Raw genomic sequence first — 12,152 nt, 5'->3', positions numbered from 1 at the left:
TTTAAAAACCCAAATCTGATCAGTGCCTCAGACATGAACAGTGAACTGGAATAATATCATAAAAAAGAAGAAAGAAAAAGAGTGAACTGCTTTCACATGTATGAGAATAAAAAAAAACAGCAACAAAGGCAGAGGGGAATTCACTCATTTTTTGTTTATACTGTTTTATTTGCTGTTCTCTTCCTCATTTGCCTTTCACTGACAGTGCAAATAAAGAATCCGGGTTTAGAGCATCTCATAACTCAAAGTTCTCAGTAATAGTCAAGTTATTTTACCTTTTGATGGATCTCTTTGGCATTCATGGTATGTTATTCACTTGCCTTTTCTAGAAGTCTGAGCCTATAGCATAAATACAGAAAATAAAAAAACTAGAAGACCCTATTGAAGGTGTGATTCTACCTAGTGACAATGCTGTTAGTGCTGTCGCCGTGACAGTGAGGAGTAAGTTTTGGCAGAGCATTTTTTTTCTTTCTTTCACTCTCAACATCAGCACTATATAATCCCTGTTTGTGGATCATACACACCTGTATGTCTGTGTATGTGAGAGCCTTTGTGACTAAGAGGATGAGATGATTGCCTGCTTACTCTGGATTCTTTCCTCCTATGTGTCATGCCTTTGTGAGTACAGGTTAATATGCATTTGTGCAGGTGTGTGGACCTCTGCCAATGCATGATGATAGCCTGTTTTTTTAAGTGTCTTCCTGTGAGGGGTTGTCTGTGTGAGGGTGTGTTTGTGTGTGTGTATGTCCAGACAAGGTCACCTTGTATCTATCGCTTACCGTTTAGAGACCCCCTATAAGGATAAAAAAATCATCCTCTGAACTTAATCCAGGCTTATATCCTCTTCATCTCCCTACTCAAGAAAAAAAATGCTCACAGAAAACTCAACTGGACCAACACACACAGATGTCTCTCACAGGCCAAAGCTGAGAGAAAAACTACATGTTACTATTCGATCAGCTGACTTTTTTTTAATTAACTTTTTCTAAAAACAAAAATTATTTGCAATTCTATCATACCAAAAGTGTATATAATAAACCTTTTAAGACTGTTAATCCTTAGCTGCATTCAGCTCCTACCCCTATAGTTAGTTGTTTGCAAGTTGTTTGGAGGGTCTTTGTGATAAAAAAACATAAATAAACACATTATTTTAAGACCTTTTCTATCAATGCAGAAAACCCTTAATTCTCTTTGGAAATTAGCTTTTTAAAGTACTATGGCATTGGTTTTGTCCAACCAAAGGACTTTTTACATTATTTGTCCATTTAGGTGATTTGTGAAAAACTATTCCCTGTCTTCTTTTTAAATAGTAGCTGACTGTATTTTTTTTGGAAATCCAAAAACCAAGGCCAATTTATACTTCTGACGCATAGCTTCTGCAAACATCAAATCTGTCGCTGTCCGCGACCACGCCCCCGCTCAGAGGTTCTGCAACAGTCTTTGCGCAACTCAAAAAAATCCTGACTACGTGTCAGATGGTCGCAAACCCGCGCAGACCTCAAGGGGAAATGCGCAGACAATAAGCAGCTGTGATTGGTCCTTGGTATGCCTTTCTGGCTGTCTGTGTGGTCATCCTTCTCGATTCGGTGCCGGGGCGCGCCAATTTTAAAAACCAAGGAACAACTACAATGGACAACTATGACGAAAGGTTAATCGGTCTTTTTGCCAACTCCATTAACAGAACCTGTTCCTCTTCACTGTGTTGCAACTTAAGATCCATATCTGTGAGAGTGATATCTTGTAGACGCGCCATTGTTGTTTTGGAAGATAAACACTCCTGTCGGCGCTGCAGAAGTTCTCGTGACCATCCGCCGAAGTTCTCGCGAGTTCTCAAATAGGCTTCCCCTTGCGCTTTGGCGGGAAACTGCTGTACATCCCTAGAAATTCCAGATCGACTGTGCAGAAGCATACCAGCAAAACTGGTTCGCAACCAGATGCAGGCGACATTTAATGTGTGCCATTGCAGAAGTATAATCTGCCCTTTAGTCTCGAAGTTGCACGTTCATTAATATATTCTTTTAAAAAATCCCTAAAGCCTTGAAATTGTATTCAGGAACCAACAGTTTATTTAAATGAATCTTATCTTGTTAGCTTATTTTTTTTTACTTTCTTTTTCACTAATTTATGCTCTTTACTTATATTTGATAATATTCCTTATTATTTGACATTTCTTAGATGTTTTACATTTCAGAGGTACACTTAAACAGAGTAACTGTTAAAAAAAGTAGACTGATTCAGAAATTACACCCAGGTGGACTCTTAATTCTAACTTTGATTGCAAAAAGGTTGTATACATATAATTATTATAAAATATTTGTAAACTGTTTATCACTTAACCTAATTTAACAATGAAGTCCTACATTGTGAAGACCTGTTACATAATATTGCAGTGAAATGTGTTGATATTTATGGCTGCAACTTAATATCATGTGAAAAGCTTCCAGTGGTAGTGCTTCATTCCTTTGGATAAAGTGAGCAATACCAAAATAAAGTAAAATAAAAGCCAAGCACTTTTCTTCTGCAATCTTTTGTATGGACTTTTTCAGTCACTGCAAGTGTTGCGGTGTAGGTTGCGCTATGTCTGACTTTGAGCCAGATGACCTGATTCAACCCACCTCCAGCCACTCCTCCACCATCGTAGCTAAAGCTTCATCAGACATTCCTCCTGGACTCTTACTGTGTTCCCTATCCAACCGGTCTAGCAGAAGACTGCCATGTTGAGCCTGGTTCTGCCAGAGGTATCTTCCCAATGGGGAGTTTTTCCTCTCTACTGTCGCTGCATGCTTGCTCATCATGGACAGGTTCTCGCAACCTGTGTTATCCAAGCTGGACATCTATCTTCTAGGTCTCTGAGTGAAGCACTAGCCTCAGCTAGTGGATCAGCTAGCATCAGTCCATTGGATCTCTTCATACAGCTCAGGCATACCATCTCGCCAACCAGCAATCTATGGACTGACCTTCATCTACTGTATCTCCACTCCACCAAGAGTTTCAGGCCTGGGGGGAAACATCCCTGTTCTTTACTCCTGTTCATGCATATCAAACAAAATTCAGCGCTAATGTTTCCTGCCGAGGCCTGAGCACCAAAGACTAACGTAATTGTATCAATAAAATGTTTCTAATTGTCTTTTTCTTTCTGTGTGAGATTTTCAGATTGATATGTTTTCCCCGCTGCAGGAACTCAGGACCACTTTGGGGTCTCTTTCACCTTTTCAAAACTACACTCTAACTTTGTAGAAATATAGAAATTCTAAATACAGACATTTTTGAACAGTAATAAAACTGCAGAATATGAAACGGATAATGCTTAGAAAAAGAGAATGGAGACATGAAGAGGGTACAATGTAAATTTAAAAGTACATTTACAATAAATAGTATATTAAAAGTTGCTTTCGACATTTCGATTTACTAAAAATACATTGAAACAGACTAAATCAAGTTACAGTATCAGTCATATGATTTCTAGGTCACAGATAATAATGTTAACTTTTTTTATAATGGAGTCTGAAAAGAAGTGTCTTAATTGCATTAAAAACCAATGAAATGGGTAACAGGAACCGATTTTAAAGTCATCTTTCTGTTTATCTGAATCTAAAATTGGTATTTGCAGTATTTTCAAAATCACCCTAATGGGAGTTTCCTTGCCTCAGACAGCAACTTGTTTAAATAATAGTTTGCCTCAAGGAAAATTCACTGTATTTCAGATTAACAATGGGAAGACAAATGAATGGGGTATCCGGTGGAATTCAGGAAAGTTGAGGTTTTAATATTTGCTTCAGATATTTTAAATTTCGCGATTATGTTTAGATTCTCACTAACAGAAACTTTAACAGACATGTTTGCTGACAAAGGTGTTACCACGTTTTGCAGCTGTACAAGCTCTCATACTGCATACAAGGTAGGTAAAAATAGCTTAAAGCCTGTGTGGAGGTGAAATATGTGGGTTTAGAAACTATTGTTCTTCAGCACTTGCTAAGAACCCCTGTGTCTGAGTGTATTCTTTTTTTTATGGTGACTTCTTTGATAGGAGCTGGGGGTAAGGCGCTCCTTAATATTTTCACCAGTGTGTTTCTACCCCAAGAGATTTCTGCTGGCTATAGTGGGTAGCTGGCCTAAAGGAGCACTTGACTCCCAGCAGCCCCAGTGACACTCGATCACCAACAGAACAGGCCTGTGGTTGTACAGGGCAGCTCCCTTGTGAAAATATGTGGTGACTGGGAGGCAGCACAGTATAGAAAAACGTCCCAGTTCAGTAATCCCAACCTGTGTTCAGTGCTATTTCAACAATGAAATAACTATTAGGAGAAATACTTCTACAGTTTTAGATCTAGTAAAACAGGGAGAAATGATGTTCCACCTTCATCGAATATGAAAAAGAAATTAATCTGGTTGCTGTAAGAAAGAAAATAGTAATCAGACAATGAGCTGGATGCCAGACAAAACATCGATTTCAAAGCATCTCTCTAAGCAGCCTCAGAGGCGCAAAGCATATCCACCTTTTGATATTGACCCTGCCTCTAACAAATATGCCTATATTTATATCGTTGTTTTTACCGAGACAATGTACAGCTTTTCTTTGGATGGATATTGGATCATACACACATGCTTACCTCCAAACTCAATACTCATTCTCCTGCAACTAGTGCTTTATCTTCGAAGTAAATATTTATGTGCTGTTTGGCACCAAGTAAATAAAAAAAGGGAGAAAAAAAATCACTCAAAACTAAATCGCCTTGCATCAAAAATCAATGATAAAATGGGGGCACTGGCGCTGTTTTCTAGGTCAAATTTGAATATATATTTTTTGAGATATTGATTGGTGTAATGTGACTCATTCTTTGTAATTAAAGGAAACAAATATTGGGAACGAGGAGTAGGGGCTATCTGTATCATGATGCAATTTCAGTCTTTGTAGCTGTGTGTATTTATTAGGACCTCTACTGCAAATAAATAAGAAGTTGTGTTAAAGAGGAGGAGGTGGACCTAAACCTTAAGTGAGATTTATACTATTTAATACTGTGTGTTTGTTTGGTAGCCATTGGATTAGAACTGGTATTTATTTGTTTAGAGTGAGGCAAAAAAAAAAATTCTAATGATAAATTTAACTCAGAGCCTGCCGAGCTGTTCCGTCCAAACTATAAACCATTAGCTCAGATATACTCTTTAGTTTTTTTCAGGGGATTTACAATTAAAGCAGAAAAATGTATCTCAACAGCTTCGTTTATTTGGTTTCTAATACCAGACTTTGTTATCAAATTTATCTGGGTACACGGACTGGATAGTACACTGTAAAATCCAATTAGTTGTTGTTACTATGAAAAAAACGTGCAAACCAGTTGCATAAAAGAATAGGTTCAGAGAACTAGGTAGTTTAAGTTGTGCAACCCAGTGCTTTCTTTGTAGAATAAACTTATTGATTAAAGCAGTTAAAATAATCCGGTACCCTGTAAAGTTTAAATAGTTTTCAACACCTGAAAAAAAGGAATTGCAATTAAAATAAAAACAGAGACCCAGGCATTTCCAGTTGTGCAAACTAGAGCTTTATTTATTGAATATATTTATACATAAGTTTAAGCAAACAAGATAATGAAATAGTATTTACTTACAGTAATTACTTACTTTAGATGTAAATAATAAATAAAGGTAACAACACAGTTTGATTAAGTTATATTTCTTTGATTCATTACCTTTAAATATCATATTTAATGAAATCAAGTAACAGCACGTACTTACATTAATGATACAGTAAACAGGTTAAAACTATTTTGCTCTCATCAATATTTCTTAATTTAAACAATAAAGAAGTATGTATCGAAAAAAAAAAAATTATGCAGAAATCTGTTTTCCAGGACTTCAGAAAAGTACAAATATTACAGTCCAAACAAGAGACAGGTTATGGAAATCATTCAGCACTATACATCGCTCAACAAGGAGGCCAGGAGACACAATATGGACAACAGACAGAGAGTTGTGCTAATAACTCATCAGTGTTACAACAAACGGCGGAAATCGCATAAAAACATGGACATGTTTTAAACTAACAATTCAAAATTGTCCCTTGTCCCTTTTATCTTCCCATGAGTCACTTTATTTTGATCACACAGAGAAAGTGCTAAATAAAGATCAAATGTTCCCAGGTGGTCTTCTCGGCATTCTCGCAGCAGATTATCAGTCGCTGGAGTAGACCAGGTCGTCCAGATAGTATGTTGAGAATATCCCCATCTCATTTTGTTTCTAGAAGTGGAAAATTAAGAAATTAACTACATTCAAATGTTGAATCTATATCTAAATGTTATGTCTGAATGTACATGTAAAATTCATTACTTAATCCTAGATCTATTTATAAAATGTTATTTTTCTATGTGAATCTTTATTTCATATCTGTGAAATAAAGGGGAGTGGGTGATAAACATATCTTCTCAAGATTTAGATCTGAGATTTAAGATTTTGGATATTTAGATGTAAGATTTAGAAAGTAGACATGAATTGAGCTCTAGATATAAGATATAAACTAATATAAAAATATATGATATATAAGATATTTGAGGTATGAATATAGGTTTTGAAATATATTTAACTTTCACCGTTTTTTGCTAAAGCTAGTTTAAAAAAAGCACTAAATGTAAATAATGTATTCTAATGTGATATTAAGAATTATTTATAGTTACTTTTCGTATTTCAAAAGATTGAAAACTTTAAAAAAGAAAAAAAACTGTAAGGAAAGTATGATGTGACATGTCTGATTTATTTTCATCTTAAAGTGCCTTTATTTGGATTTTTTGCTAACCCACGTGTTTTGTTAAAATATTCTAATGTGTATTTTTTTTATCCTGTTATCAATTGAAATATAGTATGTCTCGTACACATTTGACATTCTTTTTTTAATTTTACTCATTTGTTGAATAAATTAGGGAAATTTAAAACAAAGGCAGTTCCTGCGCCTGTGTTAAAAAAACATGTTTTCATGCTTAACTACCAAAATAGTTTATATTTTACTGTAAATGTTATTACAAAAGGTTTTGTTGTTGCAGATAAAAAAATATTTTTTAGCATTAGCAATGCAAAAGCAAGAATGGTCCCTATCCATGTCTGCGTTACCATGTAGGGTGCAAGTCCCAATCGTTACAATTACCGTAAGCATATTTTGTAAACTGTGCATCCAAAACCCTTCATTGCACCTACTGTACTCCAGGCGCACACTTCATTGCAGTGAATAGGATTTAGCGCTAGTATTGAGACAAGGCCGCTAAGCTGCGCATAAACAGTTGCCTACTTCCTCTTCCTCTAATGGTCAGAGGGAGTGACTTGTTCATTGGATTTATTGACCGTTGACAAACAACTTTTATTTGTGCATTACTGCCACTTCTGAACTGCAGTGTGTTTGGAGTGACTTATTGTTGCTTTAATTTTAGTGTGTGAATAAGATCCTCTCATCAATTTCTTGTGCAGCTGAGGTGCCAATAAAACTACATTTTTGCTTTTCATCTAGTAATACTGAACACTGAAGTTTTTTGACATTTTATCACATTACAAGCATTATTGATGGTGTAATACTTTTCTGAATATATCAAAATCAAGTAGCAAAAAATTGTGAGCTGTAATAAGATAAAAAAAAAAGAGTAGAACAGAAATACTTTCATTGCCTCCCAGTGGGAAAATTCTGGTGTGACAGGGGCAAAAACTAGTAGAGAGAAGAAAGCTTACAGGTACACACAAGACTAAATAGTTTAAAGAAAGTAATTTTAAAAGTTAAGCTTTTGAAGTTAAGCAGTTGAACAGAAAAATAACAGGAATAAAAAATAGTGAGTGGTAATAAGAAAGGCATATTCTGGTAAAAATGAGATTTGTTCAAGTTAAAAAGAAAAGAAAAAGAAATTTGGGAAGAGATAAAGCATGGGTTTAGTAAAACCTTGCATGAAATATGACTGTTGAAACAAAACCTCCCACCTAAGCATTCATGTACAAAAAAATCATACTGAATAGATTAGGAACTGCAATATGGAAAGCATCAATTAAATTTTTTTCCTGACCAGTTTGAAAACCTATACACACTTGTGAGCCCTTATTTGGCTTCTGGGATGCAGTGATGTTATTAGTTGACTACAAACCAGTTCAAGTGCTAGGTAGAAGAAATTACTGCGTAGATATGCCAATAATTCCCTCAGCTGAATCAAGACAAAACTGAAGTGACAAATTTTGGTCCAAAAACAGAGTTTTCCAGACTGAGCATACAGCCTCAATTAATGGAGCTAGAAACCAGCAATCAGGTTCAAATTTAGGTGTAGTGATGGACTCAGACCTGAACATCTAGAGCAGGGGTGGGCAGTTCCTGGGGGCCAGTATCCTGCAACTTTTAGATGTGCCTTTGTTTCAACACACCTGAATCAAGTAATCAGATAATTGGGAGGACTCTGCAGGAACCGACTGCATACTGAGGAGGTAACTCAGCCATTTGATTCAGGTGTTTTGGACCAAGGATGGATCTAAATACCGGCCCCCAGGAACTGGAATTGCCCACCCCTGATCTAAAAAAAAACTTGCAGCTTATCCTGAATGATGCTACCCGGCCATCCTCAGTTTTTTTCTGCATCTATCCTGTAACTTTCTCATTGAAGGAGCTCTGCATTGCTTCCATAAATAGATTGTTAGACATACTTTTTTTTTTAACTGCCCTTTGTCTTTTACCCCTTGCCCTGGGTCCAAGTGACATAAAGGGGTGAGTTGCCCTTTTTAGTTATGTTATCCAGCGGCTTCCCCCCAGCTACAGATAGGCTGCTGCCTAAACTGCCACACCATAAAAGATGGCTAATGCGACCACAAAATCAGAAAAGTTGTGTATAAGCATCCCCTGCAATCCAAAATTTCCCAGTCAGGTAAGGTATGATCTGACCCTTTCCACAAAGAGGGTTATTACTCCAGTCCAGTTTATAGTTAAGGTGTACACCAAGATACTTAAAACTCACCTATCTCAACAATAGCTCCCTGGATGTCCACCAGTATCAGTGCGGTGGCTCTGCGCCAGTTTATTAAATAAATACTTTTAAGTCACACGGTCCATCAGTTTCCCCGTCTGCTTCTTTACGTGCAATCTGTGAACTACATTACTGCCCAGTTAAGTTCTCGATATTATTCCACAGTGTTGATACTGTGAAATGAAGTTCATCTTGTGTTTATGCGACCTCACTTACCGTGGGTGTCGGGTCTTTCTGTCCTTTAGCCCTTGTGTCATCTTCCTCCCCTGTCTCAGAGCCATCCCAGCCTGTTTGAAGTGGCTATTAGCCAGAAATCAAAGCCTCCCATCAAGCCCATCTCAGCCCTGTGCCCTTTTAGAATATTCACCAACGGTCTCCTGGCCTTTTGTGAGCCCCCTGGAATAAAAATAATCAAAATCAGAATGGACCTTCATGTGCAATAATACTCTGTCTACTCTTATGGCCTCCACTGTCAACGCCATTTATTATTCATGCACCCATACTGATGGGTCCAGGGCACGTTCAAGAGGTCTGCTTCTCACTGTTCCAGCACTGTTCATCAATAGCTGCCAGCCAGGTAGGGGACTTTATTATTGAACAGTGGCCATGCTAGTTTGATGCAGACACTGTTCTATGATTATTAGAACTTCAAAAACTTTTCACTCTCTCCATCCATTCCTCCATTTGAAAAGGCCTCCCTCTTCCTCTTTTCTCTGTTGTTAATTTAAACACTGTCTGTTTCATCCTTCCCAATAGGTGTCTGTTTTACAATAAAAGGTCATCCTCATTTGTCCGCTGACACAAAAGAGACCACCGTTGGAGCTGAGGTCAAACAATCAGACAGAAAAATAGACAGAGAGGTGGACAGCGTGGTAGCTGGTGCTTCATGCAGGTGCTCCAAATTCAGGGAAGAGGAGAAGGGAAAGGAAGAGAAGAAGTTAAGATAGATGTTGTGACTGCATAAGAGAGATACAAGAAGTGAGAGCTTTGAAAGGTGGAGGGAGTGGTGGTCACTGGGAATAGGGAGGGTGGGCAAGAGAGGACAGATAACTAATCATGCCATCACCTTCCGCTCTTCTTCCTCCTCCTCTCTACTCCTTCTTCACCTTCTCTCTGTTCCTCTGTAGGGATGATTGACGAGGGCACGGTGGACTGAGGTTGTCCTAGTGCCCAGATTAGAAAGCCCTCAAACAAATGAAGCCTGGAAATGATGCCCTAGGGAGCTGGGAGCAATGGGGGAGACACACAGGAAACACAGCCTAGCCCAAAGAGACATAAAGAGAAGGGATCCAAAACAAGTAAGGAATATGAAAGTAGAGGATAGATATGGTATGTTTCTCTAGGTTTGCAGGTGTTGCTATAGGAGGTGAAACAGGAGCTGGAAAGAAACCCAGAAGATAAGTGTGATATCATTACAAAAAAAAAATGACAGGTGGAAAACTAGAGTGTAGAGACAATTAAATGTGTAAGGTGATTCAGAAGAAGGAATGAAGTTACTTTAATTACAAAACCCAAAGGGAGAAATAAAGGCTCAATCAAGAAGGACAGGGAGTGATGGAAAAAAGGGAAGGTGAAAGGACAGTGACAGAAAAAGGGGACTGTCAACCACATCTCTGTGCAGCTGTTCTTGTCTTTCTAAGAGTGCACCGTAACAGATCGTTTCCCTATGCTCCTCTGCAGATTGATACGGAACATTAATCAAAAACTAAATATTACCTCGCTCTCTTATGGAAAAGCACAAATGGACAACCTGCAGCACCCCCCACCCCCTCCCTATCCATTTCACCTCTTGGAAAAACTGTCATTCTCACCCAATAACTATTTTTTAGGATTTGAATATCAGTTGAAGAAAGATGAAAAAAAAAACATTAAAAAACACGAGGAAGAGGTGATATATGGCCAGATATTAGGGAAAAGTTTGATTTTATAGGTGTCACATGACCCTAGCATGAGTGACCTCCATTTTCCCCAAATGGCGCAGGTCCAGCGTTTTAATGGAGTCTCCTTCAGCCATATATCAGCACAGCTTGTCTCGTAAAATTCTGCTGGGGCCGACCTCACAAACCACCTCCACCTTTATCGTGACACATACAGAGCTTTTCATGAGCAGAAAATAGATATATTAACAGGGAATGGTTTTAATATAGTCAGTGGGTGGAAACAGAAAGGACGAGGAAGGTGCTCGAGATTTCACCTGTTTCTGTTTGTTTTACAATGGATTTGTGTTTCCTTTGTCAACAGTTGTCTCTCCCAACCTTCTTGTTTCATTTCTCTTTTTCGGTCTCAATCTCCGCTTACTCCCTCTCCTCCGTCCTCTCAACTCTTCTGCGTATGTCTGTTGAGTGTCACAGTGTTACAGCCAGCCGACATGACACTTTTTAAAGTTTTGTGAGGAGGCTGACAAAGCACAGATAAGATTAACCTAGCAGGCTGCCATAGCACCTGTCCCTCTAGTCTTTCTTTGCTTTAAAAATAAGGCCACAGAAAATATAAAGTATGATGGTTGTACAAATAACAGAGATATTGAAGCATTTTAACCTTGCTTATTGAGCAGAAATAATGAGGAAAAACACAAATATGCAGATAATCACACAGAACATCAGAGCATTGTATACATTTCTTTTGAGAAAGCTTCTTAAAAAATGTAAGCTATGAATAAGAGGAGCCTTTATCTTTTAAATGATCTTTCTTCAAACATCTCAAGGTTTTTTCAATCATATATATACAATGCTTTCTGTTTAAGAAAAACATTACAGGAATTTCCTTTACTTTTTATCAACTTACATTTGAGGATAAATAAGCCTTAAAAAATTATCTGTGTTCATCATGTATTTTCTGTAGAATCAAAAATATTTAATAGGATGCTTCTGCACTCCTTAATATTAGTCTTCGACTGAAATTACACTTTTCCTATTGAAAATAGACTTAACTAAATACACCAAAATAAAAAATAAAAATTGTGAAATGGAAAATTTGCTGCATATTTAATTCAGTTTTCAATTACGTTTATTTATATAGCGCCACACATGCAATCTCAAGGCACTTTAACCCTTTAAAGCCCGATCCAAGAAAAAAACTAAATAGAAAATTACTTTTTTTTGGTTTGAATTCCTTATTTGCCCTTCTAACGAAATTTGTAAAAAGAAAAAACACAAATACATTTTTGATATGAATAATTTA

At 37.3% G+C, this 12,152-nt stretch overlaps 1 long non-coding RNA gene across 1 annotated transcript; it reads right to left on the bottom strand.

Moving 5' to 3' along the window:
* Positions 1 to 8,887: 8,887 nt before the first annotated feature.
* On the bottom strand, positions 8,888 to 11,778 carry LOC107093888. Its single transcript, XR_001481634.1, has 3 exons — positions 10,039 to 11,778; positions 9,189 to 9,368; positions 8,888 to 9,096 (listed from the first exon to the last, which is right to left on the bottom strand). It is a non-coding gene; the product is annotated as an uncharacterized LOC107093888 (long non-coding RNA).
* Between the last annotated feature and the right edge of the window lie 374 nt (positions 11,779 to 12,152).

Source organism: Cyprinodon variegatus, unplaced genomic scaffold (genome assembly GCF_000732505.1).
Source record: "Cyprinodon variegatus isolate N-32 unplaced genomic scaffold, C_variegatus-1.0 Scaffold20, whole genome shotgun sequence".
Lineage (NCBI taxonomy): Eukaryota > Metazoa > Chordata > Actinopteri > Cyprinodontiformes > Cyprinodontidae > Cyprinodon > Cyprinodon variegatus.
Note: the sequence above shows the minus strand (reverse complement) of the source record. Positions and strands in the feature narration are given on the sequence as shown.